Source organism: Callithrix jacchus, chromosome 21 (assembly GCF_049354715.1).
Source record: "Callithrix jacchus isolate 240 chromosome 21, calJac240_pri, whole genome shotgun sequence".
NCBI classification, from domain to species: domain Eukaryota; kingdom Metazoa; phylum Chordata; class Mammalia; order Primates; family Cebidae; genus Callithrix; species Callithrix jacchus.
In genome coordinates this window covers 40343115-40358553 of record NC_133522.1, presented here as the reverse complement: position 1 = coordinate 40358553, position 15439 = coordinate 40343115, and positions in this window count along the sequence as shown.

The following is a 15439-nucleotide window of genomic DNA, read 5'->3' as shown; positions in this document are numbered from 1 at the left end:
TTTGGGGTTGAAACTTGAGCACCTGAAACAAAAAATTTGAGCAACTTGAATGAATGCATTTTTTCTGAAATTCAGCCATAGTCGCCATCACTATTCCTTGAGCACCTAGTACTTACAGAGCGCCGTGTCTATTTACAAATACGTGCTCATCTCCTGTAAGTCACCCAGCATTGTGCTAGGGCCCAAAAGAGTGTTGAAGTAACGTAATTGGTGGCTTTCCATGGTCTGAGCGTATTTGCAGAGACCCCACAAATATATGAAACAGTAATAAATGGTTTGGGGCCAGAACTGAAACCAGCACAGGGCATGTCACTCACTGTAAGGAACGTGGTGAAATCATGAGAGATTTAATCAATGATTTAAAACTAATTAATGGGAAACATACTATTAAGGTTTAGGTTTTATGGTTCATGATGTAAAGGATAAATAGGTTTGAATGGAAAACAGACGAATTAGAGTGAGCATTGTCAGAGGAAGTGCCATGGAGAAGGAGAGACTTACCTGGATGTTAATAGATCAGTAAAAATTTTATGTCAAGGAAAAAGGTGAAGATATGCTTGATAAGAGGAAAAAAGAACAAAATCCCAGAGAGAGGAGGGGTGTGTGTGTGTGTGTGTGTGTGGCATGCAGTACAGCAGTGTGCTGGTAAACATTTGGCAACCCTCTCTTGTTGGGTGAGAGAAGATGACCTGATTTGTAGCATTTGCCAGTTTCCAAGGCATAAACACCCCCAATGTGGCTAATCTCAAGTGACCAGCATGACATCACGGGATGGGTAGTTGGAAGTGGTGGGCATTAGCAAACCGTCACAGAGTATTTCTACCATTAAGAAACAACAGACAGGAATGCTCTCTGGACCAGATAATGGTAGAACCATGTGGAAACTATGAGTTTTAAGTATTTATTAACTTTTTAAACCTAAGTTATTTAATTGTAAGTTTAATGACAACTGGATTTACCAACTGGCTCACAAGCTTCCTGAAAATTTTAGCAGTATGAGAGACAGTTCCTGCACGTGTTGTTGCCCAGATCCAAAAATAGGAAAATCATCCCATGGAAATGGTTCATGCAGGAGGTTGGAGGAAAATAACATTCACTTCATAGAGCCAGATCGCAAAGACCAAGAAAGATGAGGAACCTGGTGTAGAGGGAATGCAGTAGGACTGAGAGCCCCCAAGCATGGGTGCTGCCGTGGTGTTTCAGGAAGCTGGAGGGGGTGGACAGGAGAGACTGGGGAAGGAGTGTGCACTCAAAGGCTGGGTGGGAAGAAGAGCTTCAAATTGAGGTGACATGTTGGGTGGAGATGGGGAGACTCATGTGAGAGATATTTTTAAGTAAACCCAGAACAATATGGCACCCAGATTTGGAGATTCAAAGAAGAGCCCGTTAAAGGTGCAGGAGGTAAGTCTGGATAGCTGAGAGGGGAGTTGCTGCTAAGAGAAGCTAACCTGAACGTCCTGGGAAGGAAGATGAGTTCTTGAATCTGCTGCGTGGGAGGCAATGGCCAGGGAGATGTGGCAGGGGAAAGGTCTATGGTGGTGACACTGTGGACAACTGTCAGGAGATACAAGGCTGGAGCCTGTGGGAGAGGAATGTGATTGGAAATGTGCATTTTGGGGTTTTAGTCCAGAGCTCCAGAAGCCTCGAGATGAATGAGCTCTCTGGAGAAAGACACACGGAAGAGAAGGCGTAAGCTTGGCGCACACTGGCACCTGAAGGTGGGAGGAGGAAGAAGAGCCACAAATGATTCCATATAAGAAGTCCCCAGAGGGTGGGAGAATCAGAGAAAAAGGTCTCGGAGACCAAGATGGGGCCATTTCCCAAAGGGAAGATGATATCCAATGCGTTAGGGTTGTTGGCTAAATAATAGGGAAAAATAAGTTCTCCTTTCTCAAACAGGGATGTTGGCTAGGTTAAAACAGAGGAAAAGAAGTCATTTCTCAGAAAGAAAGAGCAACAGTAATGGAATTTCATTTCCCCCAGGAAGAGAAATCACATCCACTACCTGGGGCAGAAGCTGTTCTCCTGGCCTAGGTGGCCCGGAAGGAGCCTCGGTGTTGTACCTCTCTGTGCTGTGCAGAAGCTGTTCTCCTGGCCTAGGTGGTCCGGAAGGTGCCTCGGTGTTGTACCTCTCTGTGCTGTGCAGAAGCTGTTCTCCTGGCCTAGGTGGCCCAGAAGGTGCCTCGGTGTTGTATCTCTCTGTGCTGTGCAGGCACAGGCTTTTTGTCTTTGTACCCAGTCTGTAAAATGTGTATCTCATCGTGCTAAACATGCTCCAGAAACTTCTCAAGAGTCAACAACAATTCAGAAGCCTCAGATGATACAAGTTAAAACTCTACTAAGCAACTGAAAGGAGAGTGCGATACCTGCAGCCTGAAGACATTGTTTCTGTCCTAGGAATATAAGATTGCAGTTCGTGAACTAATCTGGTAGTGACATTGATTGCAGTTGTTTCCTTTGAGAAGATTCTCCATGAAACCTAAAAACACAAGTCTTCCTTTAGATGAAATCTTTTTTAAAAAACCAAGAATAATAAAGTATAAATACAGCAGTCCTCTGGAAGGAATGTGCTGTATAGGTCCATTGTCTGTTACAAACGCCAGAGATCCCACATGCAGTCTTTAGGGATTACTATATAAATAATGAACACTCTTAAAACTGCAAAATCCAATTCAATAGTGCTTTCATTGCTCTTATTTTGGATTATGTCTATTGAGAGAGAAAACAGATTTCAGGCCAAACAGAGAGAAAGATAATACCGCACATATTGTGTTTAATTTAGCATATTTCACAGAAATAACAAAGACAAGGCTTACTCTACAGCTTTACTTTGAAGATTTGGTAATTCCAGTAATGCTTTTGCTTCATGAAGTGCTGAAAATAATAGCAAGAATATTTACATTCTTGTTTTATTTTATACAATGCTTCTCATCATTTCCCTGTGCATGTAGTCTTATGTACGTTCTCTTTTGTTCCTAACCCTTCAAAAGGACAACCCAGAAAACCCGTTTGTTTCCTCGAATGATAGAATGTTTCTTAACTCTTTATGATACATATTAATACCACCCGCACATTGCTGCACCGGGCTTTAATTAGGGGAAGATTTTTTTTTCCTGATTGCATATCCTTAGCTACATGGATTGTGCTACAATCAGGAGAACAACAGGAGAAATGAATAAAAATGACAAAATTGTTTGTTGACAGGGAAGAAGACACACTCAACTTTGCTGGTGGCCCCATAAATTGAAAAAAGAAATCATTTCAAGAGCAATTTTGCAATATGTGACAAGTCATAAAAATGATCCTACTCTTTGACCCAGTAGGGCTCTTGGCGGAACATGTCCCAAGGAATAATTCCAAGGAAACGAAACTATTTGTAAAAAGATGTGTTGAGCCCTTCCATATATTAAAATGAGTAATTGGAAACAGCCCAGGTACCCAACTGTGAGGAAATGGCTTAGGCAGACTGTGCCTAATATATTAATATTCTATTAATATAATGGCATATTAAGTGGTCACTAGGAATGACAATTGCAGAGATGATTATGCAATCTGAGGAGTATCATGCAAAGTCATTTTAAGTGGAAAGAGGAGAAAACATAGCAATGCACAGAGTGAAAGCCACAATTTCCTGCTTCCACAGGAGGGTGTGTGAGGTAAAGAATTGGGGAGGTAGCAGTTCAGTCACTGGGATTCCTCAGCTTTTATTTCACCCTGCCTTTTAGATGGGCCTGTTTGACCCCATTGCTTAGTTTATAATCCTACTACTCTCAACTTGTAGGCAGCACACTCTCCTGAGAAGGGAGAGGCAATACTAGAAGGTAGAGGAAAGGTGGAGGCATGCATAGTTTAAGAACAATGCAGTGTTTTGCCCAATTGGGGTGTGTGTGTGTGTGTGTGTGTGTGTGTGTGTGTGTGTGTGTGTGTGTGTATGGTTTAATTTGAAGCTCAAATATTTTTAAAGAATGTTGAGCTTTTATGTTTATCAACAGTGAGGCTTTAAAAGGTTGAGGAAAAGTTCCCTCTTTTAACTTGTCCTAGGTATTTATTGAAACTATTTAATGCCATGTAAATTGGATCTGCAGATATTCCACTGAAATTGCCCATATTGAAGCAGTCTAGCCTTCCACAGTGACCTTGAGGTGCAAGGAACACACAAAAGAATTGCCTATCCAACAATTTGCTAAGGAAGAGAGTTTATGTGAGATAAACAGGCTGATGGTCTATCTCGCCGAGATGGAAATATGGTCATATTCTCAAAGACAAATTTTTAAAGGGAACTTTAAAACGTTATTAAGGGCACTGGACTAAATGGAGGGCCAAATATTCTCTAAGTGTATGACTACGAAGTCTCACTATTTTGTCACATACTTAAATGGAACTTCTGCCATATCTATGTACAATGAGCCGTCCCTATATCTGGGCTCTGGGACTCAACCCACCACCTCCTCTGAGTCCTGCTTCATCAGGGTTCCATCTGTCTCCATCTCCTCCACTGATATCTCCAGCAGCTTCTTACTCCACTGTCCTTAATCTAAATGAAACTTACACTGGATCCTTCCTTTTCCTTTGGACAGTGATGTGCCAGTAAATGTTTAACAACCAGCTCTCTGGGGAGAAGAGCTCTGACTTACAGCCTTTGCCAATTGCCTTGGTGTAAAGACTCCTATCATGGTTGATTTCAAGCTACCAACATGACATCACCAAATAGAAGAGATGTGTAATCAATAACATAACCATCATGTAGTATTTACACAGAGGGTAATAAAGTATAGATAACAGTAAAATGAAATAAAATCATTAGAAAATGAAGAGTTTGGAATAATTATCATTGTTTTTAACAATATCTATTGAATTATAAGGTCATAAAATTTAATTTTTAATCTAATCAAAATTTAATGGTAATGGATTATAAAATTTAATAGCTCATGAAATTCTTGAAAGTTAATAATCAGCTCCTGCAAGCCAGCTCTAGCACATAGCTCTAACACACCAGCCCATCTCTCCACAAAAATTTGGATCATAAAACTATTGTGTCAAAGGATTTTTGGTCATTTGACACTGCCCTCCTTGATGCTTTCTCCTTCTCTGATTTAGGGCAGCATGTTGTGGTGGTTTTCCTTTGACACTTCTAGCAAGCCTTCTTCATCTCCTGCCTTGGTTCCATCTCTCTCGTTTAACCCACTTTGCATATTTGTGTGCCCCCAGTGTTCATTCTTTTTATTTGCTGTGCCAGGGTCTCACTGTGTCACACAGGCTGGAGCATGGTGCCGTCACAGCTCGTTGTAACCTCCAACTCCTGGCCTCAAGCAATCCTCCTGCCTCAGCCTCCTGCATATTCTCATTCTTCACCTGGGTCTCTTCCCTGAGTGATCTCATTCACATCCACCACCAACACGTTAATGACTCCAGAATGATTCCGACATCTGCAGCCAAAATCCTGACTTGTCTCCAGGTGCAAAATGGCCTATGGGTGTCACCACCCGGATCCTTATTTTTGTGCTTTTTTTCTTACCTCTTTACCCAAACTTGATGCTTATCCTGCATTCCTTTTTTCTACTCGTTCATTAATTCAGTCATAAATATGAATAGCATATTTAATATCAGCCAGGCACAGTTTTAGCCATGTATTCATGAAATACAATAAAGGGTAAAGTCACCAACGTCCTCAAGAAGCTCACTTTCTCATGGATGACGTAGTCAACAATACAAACGAGCAAACAAAGACCGGATTTATCTTATGTCAGTGACAATAAACATGGTGAAAGGCAAGGCATTTTAAAGTCATCCTCAGTTCCTTTCTCTTTTACTCCCTACATCTGCATAGATACTAAGACCTATCCCTTGACTGCCTCCATATCCCTTGAACGGAAGCCTTCCTGCCTCTCCAAATTGACGTGGCCTTAAGTTGGGCAATAGCACCTGTGACTTCCTGTCCCTGACCTGGTCTTCCTGTTATAGGTTCTCCACATTTTCTCTGGTGCTTTTCAGAATTATGCCCTCCCCTTGTTAAACACCTCCTGGGGTCCTTTAAGCACTGTAGGATAAATTCCTTGGCATACTATATAAGGAAACTAGTTTTACTAGTTATTTACAGTGCGTGAAATGCTCAGTGAACACATCGTGCACACACAGGCACATATGCACACAGTGCAAACATAGAGTTTATTTACATGTATACATATATACTATACAGTCACACATATATGCTATATATGTGACTATTTGGAATATAGACGTAAATATATACTATGTGACTATATAGAATATAGACATAAATATATTCCCTGCAGTAGAATAGACGTATATATTCCATATGTTCACAGAAAGTCTGCCATTATCCTTCTGACAACTTGGTGAACCTGCATCATTTCTCACTTTGTGCAGGGGCTAGACCTTCTCATAATCTGGCCCAACCTTTCTCCCTGAAGGTTCCTCTCCTGCCCTGCTCCCAGCTCACCTAAAATCCCGCCTCAGGGTCCTACTTTTCCAGCTGACATCATTTTCACACCCTTGAGCCTTTGCTCATGTTGTCTCTTCTTCCAGGGATGCATTTGCTTCAGTTCCTCTGCCCAGCGAGGCACAACCACCCCGATGCCTCGTCTTAGGGAAGGCTTCCTCCCCGAAGCCCTCACCACCATCCTTTGCCCCAGGAAACCTCTCTCTCTGCCACTGCCACAGCCCTTTGTTCATAACACCTTTTTGTTGAGCACCTACTATGTACTAGGCACTATTCCAGAGACTAGGAACGAGTAATGAATAAGGCTAAGTCCCTGCCCTTGTGACGTTGGTATTCTACTGGAAACAAATAGAACATAAATACATAAATAATTTCAAATAGCAGCACATGCTGAAACAAAAATAAAGTAAAGCAATACATAATGAGGTGGAGGGGGCAGGTCCAGGTGTATCAGTCTGCTCAAGTTTCCGTAACAAAATACCCAGACCAGGTAGCCTAAACGGCAGAAATGTATTGTCTCACAGTTCTGGAGTCTGGAAATCAAGATCAAGGTGTTGCCAGGGTTGGTTTCTTCTGAGGTCTCTCTCCTTGGCTTGCAGACAGCCGCCTTCTCACTGTGTCCTCACATAGTCTTTTTCCTCCGTGTGTTCACACCCTCCCCTCCCCTTCCCTCCCCTCCCCTGGTGTCTCTTCATGTGTCCAAATTTCCTATTCTTCTAAGGATACCAGTCAGAAGGGATAAGGGCCCACCTCAACCATCTCATTTTAACTTAATTACCTCTTTCAAGGCCCTATCTCAAAATAGTTATAGTCTCAGGTGCTGTGGATTAAGGCGTCAAAATATAAATTTGAGGGGGACTCACAATTCAGCTCCTAACAGCCAGGAAACTGCCCTTCTTCCCCAGGTGGGGACAATCACAGCACACTATCAAGAGTTAGCACAGCCATCTGTGCCCACACTTGTCTCCCACTTGAGTCACTGTGCAGTGAGTGTAAGGATCAGGCCTTCCTCCTTTTTGCCCTATATCACCTAGCATATATGCAGTAAATGTTTATTGAATAAATACATAAACTAATTGGCTTTTAGAGACAATTGTTTTGGGCTCAGAATCCAATCAGTTATCCATATTTCACATTCAAAAGCAATCATCTGATAGCTTAGTAGAAAATCCTAGTGACACAATAGTGTGCCTAATTTTAAAGCTATTCATATCCAAGCCACCTGAATGGCTCACACTCTTCCCTCTAGTTTTTCCAGTGGGCATTGTACCACATCCAGCCATCTGACAAGGAGAGTAAAATTGCATCCGATTTTCCAATTTTGAAAGCTTGAGGATTATTTCTGGCTTGGAAGCTATTCAGTCCCAGGAATATCAATGCCAGCATCTGTACTAAAGTTAATTTGTTTCTCCATCTGTGCCATTTGGGAATCTACCCATTTGAACTCTCGGGAAAGGGAGGTAGCTGGGTGCACTCTGCAGTTAGAGAAGACAGTGAGCAGGTGGCTTCCTCTCAGAGAATGCACAGAGCAGCACCAGCGGGAGAAACACAATTGTGAGACATCAGACCGTTCTTGATACTCTCACAGAACACATGCAGCAGATGGAGAAGGAAAGGCATTGAGAATTTTCATCCGCCCACCTTGAAAGTAGAGTAGCGACTTAGGCAGATAACAGGCACCATCACATTTCACATTATATGTGGCTCCTTAAGTCACATTAATTTTTGTTTCAGTGGGAAAATAGCACATACTCTTTTATCACTAGTACAAGAGGAAATATTATTTTAGGTCCTAGTTCTGTGATCTTAATTCCAGTATTCTTATCCTTTATATATTTGCTCTCAACGAATTCAGGTGTGTGTGTGTGTGTGTGTGTGTGTGTGTGTGTGTGCACGCATATATATTTTACTGCTTAAACAGTCTACCATTTTGCTGAAAACATTTTAGGCAACTTATAAAACCACTTAAAATATAATAAGATTGTATGACTTAAAATTGGATAACATTTTTTGCATATGGCCTTTACTTGAAATGAAATAGACTTTTTTGTACTAGATCTTTCTCACTGAGATTTGCTAAAACATAATTAAATCCTTCTGTACACGTGTTTGATGCTCCAAAGAAAATAATGATGCCAACAGAACCCCAGCATAGTACCTCTGGGAATAGGGAAGATTGTGTTCCATGTTTCAGACACATTTGTGCACAACAAATGAAAGGGAATCGCCTTGTGTGAGGAGCAGTCGTGAAGTTCTAAATGCTTTAGTTTCTCAATCTTGGTGTCAAGAGCTCTCAATTCATGCACATGTACAGTCCCGAATGTCTCCAGTTACTCTTGAGATGGGCAGGGAGCTGGGGTGGAAGACTGAGAGGTTAGAACATTCTCTAAAAGGAAAGTTACTCCATTTTTATTTCATATTGGACTGTCAGGGAGTTGTGGGAAGTGGGGAGTAGCTGGAAAAGAAGAGAAACAATAGGAGATTTCACAAAAATGAAACACTGAACACCACAATACCAAACACTGAGGACTGTGGAGGGTAGACTGGCAAAAGCACAAGATGCAGGAGTTGAGGAGATAGGTCTGGCTTCAAAGTGGCCAGGTTTCAGCATCAGTTCTGCTGTTTGCTGGCTGTGTGACCTTGCCTAAAGCCACACACTTAACCTCTTTGGATCCACTTATACAAGGTGTTTCTTATTCTTAGCTTCCTTTTTGAAGTGAAAGAGTCAGACTAGAAGAGCTCCTGGGAATATTCCTGTCTTCCTCTGTTCAGCATTGCTATAAAGGAATTCCTGAGGTTGAGTAATTTATAAAGAAAGGTTTATTTAGTTCACAGTTCTCCAGGCTGTACAAGAAGCAGGGCACCAGCATCTGCTCTGCTTCTGGCAAGGGTCTCAGGCCGCTTCCACTCGTGGCAGAAGGCAAAGTGGAGCCCATTGTGCACAGATCACATGGCCAGAGGGAAAGCAAAGGGGAAGGTGCCAGGTGTGTTTCAATAGCCAGCTCTTGAGGGAACTAACAGAGGAAGACCTCATTTACCTCCAAGGGAGGGTATTAACCTGTTCACGAGGGATTTACCTCCATGACCCAAACACCTTTCATTAGGATCCACCTCCAACACTGGGGACCAAATTCACGCACACCATAGCAATTCCCTTTCAGTTTTCAGCAGCATAAGGTAACAAAGACGTGCTTAAGAAGATGGTGGAGAAGTGCTGCCCTGCTGGGAGCTGGCTAGGGCAAAGTTTATTCTGTTTACTTCTGTTTATCCTGTTATCCAGGTGGGCCCTGGGGAGATTAAGCTGAGGCCTGGGCCTCCAGGGACCTGTCTAGATTGTCCATTAGCTTGTCAAGCTTCGCCCTGAACAGCCCATTACTAAAAATGTGAATGAAAAAAAAGACTTTTTGCATCTTTTTGGACTACCTGCCTCTCTCCCCTTAGTGTTTTACAAACTGTCTTAGTCCTTTGGGGTTACTATAACAAAGTGTCATGAACTGGGTAGCTTATAAACAACAGACATTTATTTTGCACAGTTCTGGAGGCTGGAAGTCAAAGATCGGTGTGCCAGCCTGGTGTTGTCTTAGGGAGAACTGTCTTCCTGACTGCCAACTGCTGACCCCTCCTTGTGTCCTTACAGGGCAGAAGGGGGAAGAGAGCTCTCCAGAGTCTCTTTTCATAAAGGCACTAATTCCATTCATGAGGGTGCACCCTCATGACCTAATCACCTCCCAAAGACCATCACACTGAGAATTAGGGCTTCAACACAAATATTTTGAGAGATACAAACAGTCTATAGCAAAAGCCATCATTATAAATTTGTAGCATCATAATTACTCTTTGGAAAAGCAGAGGGATATGGCCCTCAAGTGTGATCTGTTTGAATCCCTTTAGAATAAGCCAGCAGCTATGGAGCAAAAGACCCTCTCCAATCTTTATGTTTTTCTTTCTAATTTTCTATAAACTATTGTTCTCAAACCCGTTGTTAAAAGTTTCCTTCATATATGAACTCTCTAGGCTCACATGAAAACTTAAAAACAAGCCAATTAAACTGTTGCACCTAGGAACAAGTAAGCCCATTTTATTTTACCTCCTGGAAAAGGTAAAATAAAGCCCAAAGGATCTCAGCTCCAACAGTTAGCTGGAGACAAAGACTTCCTACCCATAGCTGCTGAGTGTCCATGGAGTTCCCCCATAATACTCAAGCTGAGGGCTGCAGAAATCCAGAAAGGACAGGAAACGAGAGCAGACCTGCATCTCCTTGGAGAGTGTGGTTGGGGGTTTCCCCAGCAGGATGCCTGGAACCATGAATGCATAGACCTCAACGCATTAAGAAGAGGACTTCCAACAGGACTCAGAAGAAGACATAGCTAGGTGGCCAAGACCCACATTTCTGTGGATTCCCTCTCCACTCAGCCCTTTGCTCAGCTCTGAGATCTGAGGATATGGATGCAAAAATCATTCTGAGAAAGATACCTCTCTCCCCACCTGCCCCAAGTCCATGACCTTAACATGGTTAGACTCACCAGACTCTGCATTCTGACTAAGTCCTTTGGCTTTTCCAAGACATGGATTTTCCCTTTATTTCACAATGCTTTGAGCATTTCTTGATTTTTTTAAAGATATTTATGTTTCTCCTTATCTAGAGTAGACACAGGTGAGACTCAGAGGATTTTTCCTGGTGGCAGTGATCATCAACTTCTTGAAAGCAGTAACCATTCCATTTTGAAATTTATGGATTCAACCAATATTTATTGAGGATGTACCAGGAACTGATCTGTTTGCTGAATTTCTAGTGCTGAGCCAAACAGATAGGGCCTCGACCCTCAAGGAATTTAGAGTCTGGTGGAAGGGACACAATTACAACAATAAATATAAAAGTATGCACCATGGTTGTACAGGAGACTGACAGACCAACAACTGGGCAGGAGTAGAGGGTTGGTATCTAGGGAAGAAGAATGATGGAGGTTGGAGAAGAAGCACAGGGTGCTATGAGAGAGCACAAGGGAGGCCTTTGTTAGGTTAGGAGGGCATCAGGAAAGGCCTCACGGAGGAAACAGCCTGAAAGATGAAGGGGCCTTGGCCAGGGAATAATTTGGGGACAAGTGGGGTCTGACTGAGCCCAATAAGAAGTGGGGATGAGGGCATGCAAGGAGCTGGAAGGTGAAGAGGGGTAGATCCACAGGGTCTTCAGGAAGTGTGAACACTTACATTTTAAGCCTAGTGCAGTGGAAAGCCATCAGTGGGTTTGGGGCAGTGTTGTAGGCTGATTTGGTTTCTATTTAGAGGAGATCACTCTAGCTGCAGAAGTGGAGGCCACTGATGCATGTGGGGAGACAGGTAAGAGGCTAATGGGGAGGGTCTCTAGGTGAGAACTGCTGGTGAGAACACTGGAAGGGGGCAGTCGAGATGGAGAGAAGTAGAGAGATTGAAGACACACTGAGAAGGAGGAGCCAGAAGGCTCTGGTTGTGATGTAGGAGATGGTGTAGCAGGAGCATCTAAAATAGGCCGATGGTGGCTTTGTTTTTGTGAGGGGAATACAGTGGAGGGTCGGGTTTGAGGGGAAGGCCAGGAGATCCACTTTGAAAGTGTTAAGGTTGAGGAGTTTGGGAGAGCAGCAAACAGAGCTGGCAAGGAGGCAGTTAAATATTAATGTCCTGGAGCCCAGAGGAGAGTCAAGGCTGCCTTCTCAGTGATGCCTGGCAGGGCTTTGCACCCACGAGACACGCCCAACACGTGGCTGTTGTCCTAAAGCAATCGCAGGACCTTAAATGCTCACCTTAGTCAGCAACTTACCCTGAGGCTCCCAGGAACCCTTGTCTCAGAAAGACATAACAGTCACTCACTGCACTTGGGAAATGTTAAAGTTCAATCACGAACACTCAGATAACTGCCTAGAGGGAGCCAAAAGAGTTAAATGCATAGTATGTATTAAAACGACTCTATTTATCCTCAAGCTTCCTCTCATCTTAAAGTTCGTATACTCAAGTCCCAATATAATAAAATCTGGATTAAGCTGTTGCAGAGCTTAATGGAGCCAAGTGACTAAGCCAAGTCTCAGTTAATACATTTTAAATGAAAACACACCAGCAAGATTTAGAACAAGGGTCAGGAATCATAAAATAAATACCACAAAAATAATTCTCCATTGTGAAATAACGGGTGTCATGCCCCTGGGAGTCTAAAATCTCTTCTGAATTAAACAATCTTTTCACTTGGAGACAATTAGCAAACTGCTGGCAGGCTTCGCTTTTACCTTTAGAGAGGGAAAGAAAAAGAAATTCAGAAAGTGAAGCTGGAACCTTGTCTACCTCTGTTTCCAAGCTCTGCTCTAAACACTGTCAAAATGTTCTTGCTCTGGTTCAAGGAAAAAGACTGACAGACCAACAACCGGGCAAGCATAGAGGTTAGTGCCTGGGAGAGAAGAGCCAAGTTGTGCAAACATCTAGAACCTTCTGGAAGCTGAATGAACTTCTATCTCTGGGGTTACCTTTGTTTTGCGAGGGCCACAGGTGGTGTAATCAACTAATACTGTTTCCCATCCAACCCTCTAACACTGGTCTCACCTTGAATCCTGCCAGGGAACCTCCTGCTGCTCTCAGGGAGGTAACTGAACTACAAACATTCTTTGCTGTGGTGATAGTGAAGGATGGGTCTCATCATCTGTGGGGTCTTGTCCTTCCAGCGCCTGCAGTCTTTTCCAAACCTCTAAGACACTTTGTGTTCCTAGCTAATGCTGGGGCTGTGCCCACTCCTGAAAGGCCGAGCTGTGGGCCTTCTTTGCAGTGCAAAGAGCTTTGTGCCCTCAAGGCAATGCTCTTCAGTCAGGCAAAGGCAGGGGCCGGACACCATGTTTAAACTCAGACCTGCCTCAGAGTCTGTCCAAATGTGCAGGGCTCCTCCTTGGGAGGCCTTGAGATCTTCATATATGTTCTCAAAGATGCACAACCCAACAGGAGAAATTCTTGCTGGTGCCACAATCTTGGGTCTCTCTGAGTTTTAGCCTCCATGCTCAGCCTGTCACGCCAGTGCCCGCAAATGGCGACTAAAATGCCTCTTTCACATTTCCAAACACTCCCCTAAAACAGGCGGTACCTGGTAATAACCACTATCAGGGGAAATCCCAGACCAGAAGGAGTCAGGGACCCAGGCAGTGTCTTTCCAGTTCCTTAGTCACACCCAGGCCAGGGACCAATGCACTGCTGTGTTACCAGCCATGGAACCTGGAGGCTGTTCTTAGCCTCTGCCCTCCAGATTTATCCTGCGCATGTCCCCCATGGGAGGTCCGGATGGCTTGGTGAAATCCAGGGCTTTCTCCTATAAGCCTCCAAGCTGCCTGTCTCCCATGTCTCCCACCCTACCAGCTCAGTCTCTGGAGTTGCCTTTTCTAGGTGGGCTGAGAGGGGCCGGCCGTGTTGCCATCTTCCCTGCCTCTCATGTCTTCAGTGACAACACCTGTCAGGACTTCTCCTCACATGATTGTCGGAGGCACCTGTTCCTTTATAGTAGGACCCAGAAAGAGCCGTTATCAACAAATACCCCAGTGGGCTTTTACATTTGTTGAGTGTGAGGATAGGAGGGTGAATGAACAGTTTACTTCTGTGAGCAGGGGGCTAGGAGTGGGGGCTGACATGACTGGTAGTTCCACTCTTCTCAACAGACACATTGCTGCCACCGGACCAAGGCTGGAGTAAACGCAGACACACATCTGAACTGAATTTTGACAAGACCCTGTTTCCAGACTCTTCTGTGTCAAAAGCAGCTGTATCTACACAGAACAGAGGGTTTGTCCTTGAAAAACTTAATAATGTCAAAGAGAGAAGGGAGGGCCAGCTTGTGAATGTTATAAACACATCGGTTTCAAAACCACAGGTGATCCCAGGTGGTCAAGATGAAGGAAAGAGGACACTTTTCGGAGGGCTCACACAACCAAGCATGTGTGAAATTCAGAGTTAACAGACAGGAGCACATGAGTGGCCCAGCATGGGTGATTCCCAACCTCAGAGTTGGGCAAACGGACCATAGCAAGAAGTCTCCAGGCCAAAACACAAGTATCATTTACCCTAATTAAATCTACTCTGCAGGGGGCCTGCGGTGTGGCTATCAAGCCTTGTGAGAATCTCTGGACAGCCAAGCAGCTTGTAGCCACTATGTCTGGCTCAGAGAAAATAAACAGCAATCGACATTTTGGCCCAGATTATAAATTAAAATTTTTAGGGAAGTTATTTCCAAGGTTGGATCAGTGTTTCACTTCATTATTTTATATATATATATATATATATATACGTATTTTTCATCTTCATGCACATTGCTACTACTGGCTTCTGGCCAGGTCTACTCTGCCAAGAGTAGAAAAACTATGAGAAAAGCTTTTTTTTTTTTTTTTTAACATTTCTAAACTGACTAGAAACAGAAGGTGCAAGGAATCTAGACAGTGGTTGGCAAGAGGAGAAAAAAAAAATAGGGAGATGTATGCTTTGGAGGCCAGAGTAGAGAGAACTGTGGAGGAAGAATATCTAGCACTCAAAAATGAAACTTAATGAGATGGAGATGAAAGATGGAACCACAAAGGGAACCCCCACAGTTCAAATCTGGAGTCTGTAAGAATGCTAGAAGCTTCAGTAGATTTGGGGAGTCCATATCCGGCTGGTGCTTTCAGTGATTCCCTCCGAGATCATATTCAAGTTCAAAGGAACACCATGGACATCCAGAATTTCACCAGCTCAGAGTTTTCTCAACGGCCTGCTTCCCACCTTCCAAACCTTTCACCCTTCACTCTTTTTAAATCTCACAGAATTTCATTATGCTATTTTTCTACCTAGAATCTCCTACCGGTCTCACCTCTGTGAATGGGTGACATCCTCAGATAGCCTGGCCATCTCTGATTTGTCATCCTCTCAAAACCCATTTCCTATGATCCATTCTCTACCCCATCCCACACATTGCAGCCCACTCTACCCTCTGTAGTTTTGACAAGTGAA